Source organism: Nicotiana attenuata, unplaced genomic scaffold (assembly GCF_001879085.1).
Source record: "Nicotiana attenuata strain UT unplaced genomic scaffold, NIATTr2, whole genome shotgun sequence".
NCBI classification, from domain to species: Eukaryota; Viridiplantae; Streptophyta; class Magnoliopsida; order Solanales; family Solanaceae; genus Nicotiana; species Nicotiana attenuata.
The window spans coordinates 323,038-332,055 of record NW_017670908.1 but is presented as its reverse complement, the minus strand read 5'-3'; positions in this window follow the sequence as shown (position 1 = coordinate 332,055).

Sequence of the window (9,018 nt, the reverse complement as noted above, 5' to 3'; positions counted from 1 at the left end):
CGATGCTTTGAGCCGCCGGGCAGAGAGTTTGGGGAGTTTGGCTTATTTACCAGCAGCAGAGAGGCCTATGGCGATGGATGTTCAGGCCCTAGCCAGCCAGTTCGTGAGATTGGATCTTTCGGAGCCCAGTCGGGTTCTAGCTTGTGTGGTCTCTCGGTCTTCCTTGTTTGATCCGTATCCGAGAGCATCAGTTTGATGACCCTCATTTGCTTGTCCTCAAGGACAAAGTGTTGCATGGCGATGCTCGAGATATGACTATTGGTGCTAACGGAGTACTGCGGATGTAGGGTCGAGTTTGTGTACCCAATGTTGATGGGCTTCGAGAGTTGATTCTAGAGGAGGCCCATAGTTCGCGGTATTCAATTCATCCGGGTGCCGCGAAGATGTACCAGGATTTGAGGCAGCACAACTGGTGGAGGCGGATGAAGAAGGATATAGTTGGGTTTGTAGCTCAGTGCCTTAATTGTCAGCAGGTGAAGTATGAGCACCAGAGGCCGGGTGGATTCCTCCAGCAGATAGAGATTCCGGAGTGGAAGTGGGAGCGGATCACCATGGACTTCGTATCTGGGCTCCCACGGACTTTGAAGAAGTTCGATGCCATTTGGGTTATTGTGGATCAGTTGACCAAGTCCGCGCATTTCATCCCTGTGTGTACTACCTATTCCTCGGAGCGGTTGGTAGAGATTTATATCCGGGAGATTGTCCGTCTACATGGTATTCCAGTTTCTATCATCTCAGACAGAGGTACTCAGTTCACATCGCGGTTCTGGAGAGCCGTACAACAGGAGTTGGGTACTCGGGTGGAGTTGAGCACAACATTTCACCCTCAGACGAACGGGCAGTCTGAGTGCACTATTCAGATTCTTGAGGATATGCTCCATGCGTGTGTGATTGAGTTTGGAGGTTCTTGGGATCAGTTCTTGCCATTGGCAGAGTTTGCCTACAACAACTGCTATTAATCCAGCATTCAGAGGGCACCGTACGAGGCCTTATATGGTAGGCGATGTAGATCTCTGGTGGGTTGGTTCGAGCCAGGTGAGGCTAGATTATTGGGCACATACTTGGTTCAGGACGCCTTGGAGAGAGTCAAGGTAATTAAGGATAGACTCCGTAGAAGCCCAGTCCAGATAGAAGAGTTACGCGAACCGGAAGGTTCGTGATGTTTCCTATATGGTTGGAGAGCGGGTTCTGCTTCGGGTTTCGCCTATGAATGGTGCTATGAGATTTGGGAAGAAGGGGAAGTGGAGTCCGAGGTTTATTGGCCCTTTTGAGATATTGAGGCATGTTGGGGAGGTTGCTTACGAGCTTGCCTTACCTCCTAGCTTGGCAGGAGTTCATCCGGTATTTCATGTTTCAATGCTCCGGAGGTATCACAGTGATTCGTCGCACGTGTTGGATTTCAGCTCAGTCTAGTTAGAGAAGGATCTATCTTATGTTGAGGAGCCAGTGGCAATATTGGACAGGCAGGTTAGGAAGCTAAGGTCAAAAAAAATTGCATCAGTGAAGGTTCAGTGGCGGGGTCAGCCGGTAGAGGAAGTGACCTGGGAGACCGAGCAGGATATGTGCAGCCGGTACCCTCATCTTTTCACTACTTCAGGTATGTCTCTGTGCTCATTCAAGGACGAACGAATGTTTAAGTGTGGGAGGATGTAACGACCCGGCCGGTCGTTTTTGGAATTTACGCCCCGATCCCCTATTAACTGCTTCCCCCAAGTTTATTTCTGCTATTTTGATTTGCCGGGATGTTCGGTTTTGAGATTCAGAGAGTTTTGGGACACTTAGTCCCTAAATGAGAGCTTAAGTGTTGGAAAGTTGACCGTAGTTGGAACAGTGTGAAGACGGCTTCGGAATGGAAATCTGATGGTTCTGTTAGCTCCGTTAGGTGATTTCGGGTTTAGGGGCATGGTCGGAATGTGTTTTGGAGGTCCGTAGCTAATTTAGGCTTGAAATGCTGAAAGGTCGAATTTTGATGTTTCCGGTTCAATAGTGAGATTTTGATCCGAGGGTCGGAATGGAATTCCGAGACTTGTAGTAGTTTCATCATGTCATTTGGGACGTGTGTGCAAAATTTCAGATCATTCGGACGAGATTTGATAGACTTTTTGATCGAAAGCGTATTTTGAGCAATTTGGAGTTCTTAGGCTTGAATCCATGGTTAATTTGTGTCACGCCCTAAAACCGAGGGACATGACCGGCGCTCGACCGGGTAGCCCCAGTCAAGCGGACCTGGGTGCCTTTCCTATCCCACGTGTTACCCCGTTTTATCATTACTCATTAATCAAAGGAAATAGCCATTTATGATTTAAACACCTTTTTACGAAATATCCATAACATACATGGTTACATAGCGTGGTTTACAAGTTACATTGCCCAACATACAAAGTACATATTTACATAAGTTCACAACCCACATTTCCTGTCTACGGAGCCTCTAAGGATACAAAAGAGTGATACAATACTTGCCGGTAATAAGGCTCCGGCTATACCTTACACAAATACCAAAATAAGACTACGGGAAGAAAAGCGGCATGAGCCACGCAGGGCCCCGAAAGGAAAGGGGCTCACTAATACAGCTATCGGGAAGTGAAGGAGTGCTACTGTCGGTGAACTGGAGTACCTGCTATAGATCCACCTACAATCATAACACGAATGTAGCGCCCCCGAAAAAAGGGACGTCAGTACATTTGAATTGTACTAGTATGTATGAACAAACTTTACCCCAAGTAAAATCAAACGATACACAAGTAACGAACAGTAATAAAATCAACGATCAAATGCACATGAAAAGAACAACCAAAGTCAAACAAGTTTCACAATCTCTCCTTTTCCCCTTTCAACATCATTTCATCACATCAATGATTTCACAACTTTCACATATGTTCATTTCAATAGTGATTTCGATCACTTTTCCACCCTTATTACCTCGGCCACCCTTATCACCACAACCCACACCTTATTACTTCGTGTTGCGGCGCGCAACCCGATCCCACCGAACAATCACATTTCACACAACAACAACAACAACAAATCACATTTCACACGACAATAACAACAAATCACAAATAGTTTTCATAACCATCAATACTATTTCCATCATATACAACAGCCCGCACACAATTTATGTAACAACGATAATTTCCCACGACAAGTCCCATACGATATTACCACAGCCGTTTCAATTGCTTCAATCACGATTTCTTTCCATCATTTGTTACACAGCTTTTACCACATAAACACATTCACACACACACACACTTGGTTTGTTGCCATTTACTTACACCATAATATCAGGAGACTTAACCAACAGCTTTCAAGGCATATTAGTCACAAGAATTCACAAATAGTCCACATAGATAACACACACCAAATACCCATACACCAAACAAGGTGACTTTACAAAGGTTAAAGTTAGCCATACATACCTGGAATCGAATTTCCCCTTTTTACTTCTACTTCGGCTCACCAATAGTCTAGTATCGACAATCTAGTTCACAAGTTAACACATAAATCTTAGAATTGAAGTTCACAATTACTACCCGAACTCATTTAGGTTGTCAACCCCTCTTTTGCAAACCTTTACTTCTACTCAATTCCTCTTACTAGATTTTAGGTCTTAAAAGACATGCATGTGTATTTCAACTTCCATTTTCAAGAATCAATGCATGAGAATCCCCCTTTTTGTTTAAATTTAAAAAAACAAATGAAAAAGGGTTGGGGATTTTTACCTGCAAGAACGAAGATGAAGACAATTACATGAAATTTCCCCGGCCCGGGTGACTTTGAAGAATCAAATTGATGAAGGTGGGACTGTCTCTCAAGAACTCTCTCTTCCCTCTCTCTAGTTTTGTTTAGAAAATATGTTAGAATGAGGGGTTGGGGTGTTTTATTGAAGAAGGTGTCGAGTTTAAAATTTAGAAAAATAGGAGCCCGAGTCAGGTTTGCGGTCGCACTTTGTGATCGCAAAGTGGAAATGCTGTCCGCAGAATGGACCGCAAAAGTGCTCCAAAACTCTGAACATTCTGTTTGGGTTTGCGGCAGAAATGCGGTCTGCATACCTATTTTGCGATCGCATAATGCGCCGCATAACTGCCCTGGACAAAATCTCAAAACGATTAAGCGACAACTATGCAGTCCGCATATCAGTTATGCAATCGCATAATGGACCGTATTTTTTACCTTAAATTTGACTAACACACTGACTCACTTTGCGGTTGAAATGCGGTCCGCATACTTGATTTGCGACCTCATTCTGGACCACATAATAGCACTTTTCTGGAAAACTTTGATTCTTGATTTTTAAATGCTTAAACTAGTACAAAGGGTCCGAACCGCGGCGAGCAAGAATTTTACACATTCCTAACACATATTCATAACTTGGCACTACGAGTTCTAAGTTTTAAGCACAAGTTTTCACGGGGCCTTACATCCTCCCCCACGTACAATCATTCGTCTTCGAATGAGGATTTTGGAAATCAGTTGGTTTTGACAACATGCTATGCAAACTCCCAATTTTTCACTAACTCCCAGATTTTTAGAAAATTTTGCCAGAGTTTCCTTTGCAATTAGATTTATCTACCTATCAGAGAACCCCCGAAACATATTTCCAAGCATCATTACACAATTCCTATTATCCCTACAACTGGTATACAATTCATTACCTCACACTTGCACATATTCAATCACTTGTCACATTTTTGCACATAATTTGGTCACTTCAACGAGTCCCATACAGTTCAACCACTTTAATACTCTATATGCATTTCAATTAATCATTACCAATCTACACTACCATTCATTTACAAAAGAGGGTTGCATATGACTCAAATAATCACAACACCTACAATTCTTGCACAGCTTGAGGAGTTACAATAGTAAAGCATTTAGGGGAAAATGGGGTATCCTTGCACCAAATTGAACACAACATCAGTTTGCTTAGAGGTAGGAGTTCGCACGATCACTACTAGACTTGTTCAAACAGATGGGGATATTTTTCTTTCATTTCATTTTCCGCTTCCCACGTGGCTTCCTTGACTCGTTGACTTCGCCATAATACTTTAACTGAAGCAATTTCCTTATTTCTCAATTTACGGACTTGCCTATCAAGAATAGCAACCGGAACTTCTTCATATGATAACTCTTCATTAACCTCGATGGTCTCAACTGGCACGATGGTGGATGGATCTCCAACCACTTTCTTTAACATAGACATATAAAAATACCGATTTATGAGGAACAACCATGGGGAAACATCATACTCCTAGTGCGACCTAATGGGAAACGCGCTTACGTACCCTTCATTATCAATTCACATAACATCTACATGGGAATTTTTTTTGAGAATAACCAGTTCACCCTCCTGAATTCTAAATCTCTACTCGAACACCCATGCTAAACCTTGATGACCTTCGATGATTACTTTAAGATGTGCTATCATAAACTGGCCATAAAACTACCTATCGAACATATGTGATCACACGGGGATGATCCCCATTTGACATGTTTGGACCTTCAATACCTAATAAATTTAATGCAATGAGGAACACAGAGTTCAAGATTGTGTTGGAGTTATCTAGGAATTCATTAATGCGCTGAGTAGAGTACTTTATGAGGTTATATGCTAAGGGACATGAAAGTTACAACTAACAATGCTGACATAGTTAATCACTGTGACGACGTCTATTATTACACAAATGGGGCATATGGGTAAATAGTACATTGGCAATTGGAATTATCAAGGAGGAATATTCAAGTACATGACCCGGTCTTTTCCTAGAGTGAAGGGAAAATCAATTCATACTATGGTACCTTGAATGCGATATAGGATTCAAAATACATGAAGTGGAATTACACTCCTGACGTTAGCTGACACAAGGAATCTATGCCATAAGCCCATGAGGATGAAAATGAAGTTAAAACACTTATGAGATTATCATAACTCAAACAGCTTAACCCTCCCTGACAATTGACCCTATATGAGAGAACTAAGGGTACGACAACTTGTCTTCCAAATCAATATGCTCATGATATGTGCAAAAATCTCAAGGCACCGAATCTCCCCCTTTCACGAGTAGAACCACATAGCTAAGACATCTAAATGTTGGGATGAAATCATGTATTGGTTAGAGGCATTCTAATGGTTAATCATGATGCTTCGGGGAGAAAGACAAATGACACTCGTATTCACCCAAGGAGGTGTAATACCAAGGGTAGCAAAACTCCCCTCACATGAAAATGATATAGTCAATTATTCTAGAAGCCGAGTGAGAAGAAGGCCACGTAACCCATCCAATCCGACCCATTTAAGACTTTGGAAAAAGGGGACGCACTTTGCTTTGAAATCAGGGCAATTTCAGCCTGAGCTTTAAAGGAAAATCATTAATTTTGAAACCCATGAGACAAGCCCTCGTAGTCATAGAAAATCAATAACAATGGCGAGAAAGTACTTAAAACCATTACGAGTTGGTATAAAAATCAAGGCCTCAAGGTGCCTACATGGATAAGTTTGAAGGAATGAGACGTCTTAATGCATTTATCGGGGAAAAGTAACCTAGGTTATCTAGTCACATGGACAAGTGGAACAGGTAGATGATTGTTTAGGAGAACATCTCATAAGGAGTGCGAGCAATATCTTTTTATCCTAACAAAAGAAACATGTCCCATCCTTAATGTTATAAGACTTCCCCTTTGATGCCATGAAACATATACAAATTTTACGATGAGAGTTATCAGATGAAATAGATAGTAGGGTAGCAAAACTAATTAGCACCACTTGGAACCAATGAGCTTAAACCAAGTTGAAGACATTAGAAGTCTGTAGGAGAGGAGAAATTTGCCCACTCTCGGGGCGCTTGTAGAGTACATAAAAGAAAAAAAATGAGGCGAATTAATCAAATCATATAGTTGGATAACTAGTCGAGATGTTGAGATAATATCGCATTGAAGATTACGGGTGAATGACACATGATGCAAGACAAATGAAAGAAAGTGAGAGAGCCTTATGGAAGTAACCTTTACATTGTAACATGTAACCACTAGGAATGGTGGTAGTATAAAGTGATTACGAGAAGCTACATTTCTGAATGTAGATCTCTGTATGAAGTCACGAGATGTATAGCTCTAGAATTTGAGCACAAGTTTTCACGGGGCCTTACAATTTGAGGTTTCGATGTTGTTTTAGGTGTTTTAAGGATTGGTACAAGTTTGGGGAATGGTATTAGACTTGTTGGTGCCTTTGGTTGAGGTCCCGGGGGCCTCGGGATGATTTCGGATGGTTGGCGAGAAATTTAGAAGATGTTGCAGCTGCTGTATTTTTTTTGCTGCTTCTGGTATTTTCGCATCTGCGGTAGGGGGACCGCAGATGCGGCGTCGCAGAAGCGGCTAAGTGGCCGCAGAAGTAAAATTTGGAAATTCCTCAGGAACCGCAGATGCGGTGAGTTGATCGCAGAAGCGCAATTGCTCCTGCGGTTAGAGTTCCGCAGATGCGAAATCTGGCATTTAAATGAAAGCCGCAGATGCGACGTAGTTTCCGCAGAAGCAGGACCGCAAATGCGGTCCCAAGGCCACAAATGCGGGAATCGCTGGGCAGAACACATAAATATTTGCCTTTGCGAAATTGAGCCATTCTTTCACCATTTTCATCCGTGAGGTGACGAGCGCGTACTTGTGCTAATTGTTGGAAATCCGGTTTTTCATTAAAAATAGCCTTGAATTGTGTTCTTCCTTTTCTTGCTTACACTGTTCGGAAACTAAACCTGCTGTAGCCTAGAGAAGCATGTCTACTTGACTAAATTGCACTATTCGCCTTAATTGCCTTATTTGTATTACGTGAACCATGCTAGGTTAGGATTACCTGCTTCACTTTGATATGCAATTGATTGGATTGAATTTTTGTTGTTGCTGCGTATTTACTTTGGGACTACGGGATGGTATTCCGGGAGCTCCCCTGTATGTTTACTTTGGGACTACGGGACGGTATCCCGGGAGCTCCCTTGTATGTTTACTTTGGGACTACGGAATTGCATTCCGGGAGAACCCCCTGGACATTTATGAGTTGGACTACGGGACTTCACCCGGGAGATCCACTGGATATGATATTTATATTTGAAGACTACAAGACGGTATCCTGGGAGATCCCCGGTTGTTATCTTGGAGTTGAGTTATGCTCTCTTACTGCGTTTTACTTGCCTTTGTAATAGGTGTTGCTGTCCTTCATATCTTGTATTACTTATTTATACTGGTTATTTCGCACTGTTAAACCTTATATCTTATTTAACCTCAGTAGGGCCCTGACCTTCCTCGTCACTACCCAACCGAGGTTAGGCTTGGCACTTACTGAGTACCACTGTGGTGTACTCATGCCCTTCCTGCGCATGTTTTTCATGTGCAGATCCAGGTACCTCTACTCAGGCTTACCATTCTTGAGGCGAGGCGATTCTACTGGACTTCGATGTATATCTGCCGCGTCCGCAGACCGAGGAGTCTCTTTCTATTCCTGCATCTTGTATTTAGCCCTTCTGTACTTTATGTTCTTGATTAGATATTCCAGAGATTAGAGCTATGTAGTGTTTAATCAGCTTGTGGATCCGTGAGTTTCTGGGTTTTGGGATAGTGTATCAGATTTTGAAAAGTTGTGTGTATATGCTCAGCAGCATTTAAAAACTATTTCTTTCATTTATTCGGCTTTTGATTATTTATTCCGCAAGATTAGTTTGTTTCCGCATTTGTTAGGCTTACCTAGTCGTAGAGACTAGGTGCTGTCACGATAGTTCACGGAGGGCGAACTGGGGTCGTGACACAAACAGCATCAATTCTCCGTTATTCCTCCTCAACATATCAACAACCAGACATACTTTAAAATCAACAACAACAACAACAATTCAACAACCCAATCACAAACATTTCTACCACCAAGAGTATGAGTACACGGCAACAAGAGAATCACGGAAAACCAAGAAGCACAACAACCTTTACAAAACAACAAGACATATAAGTCACGTGATAATAACACCGGCAACCACA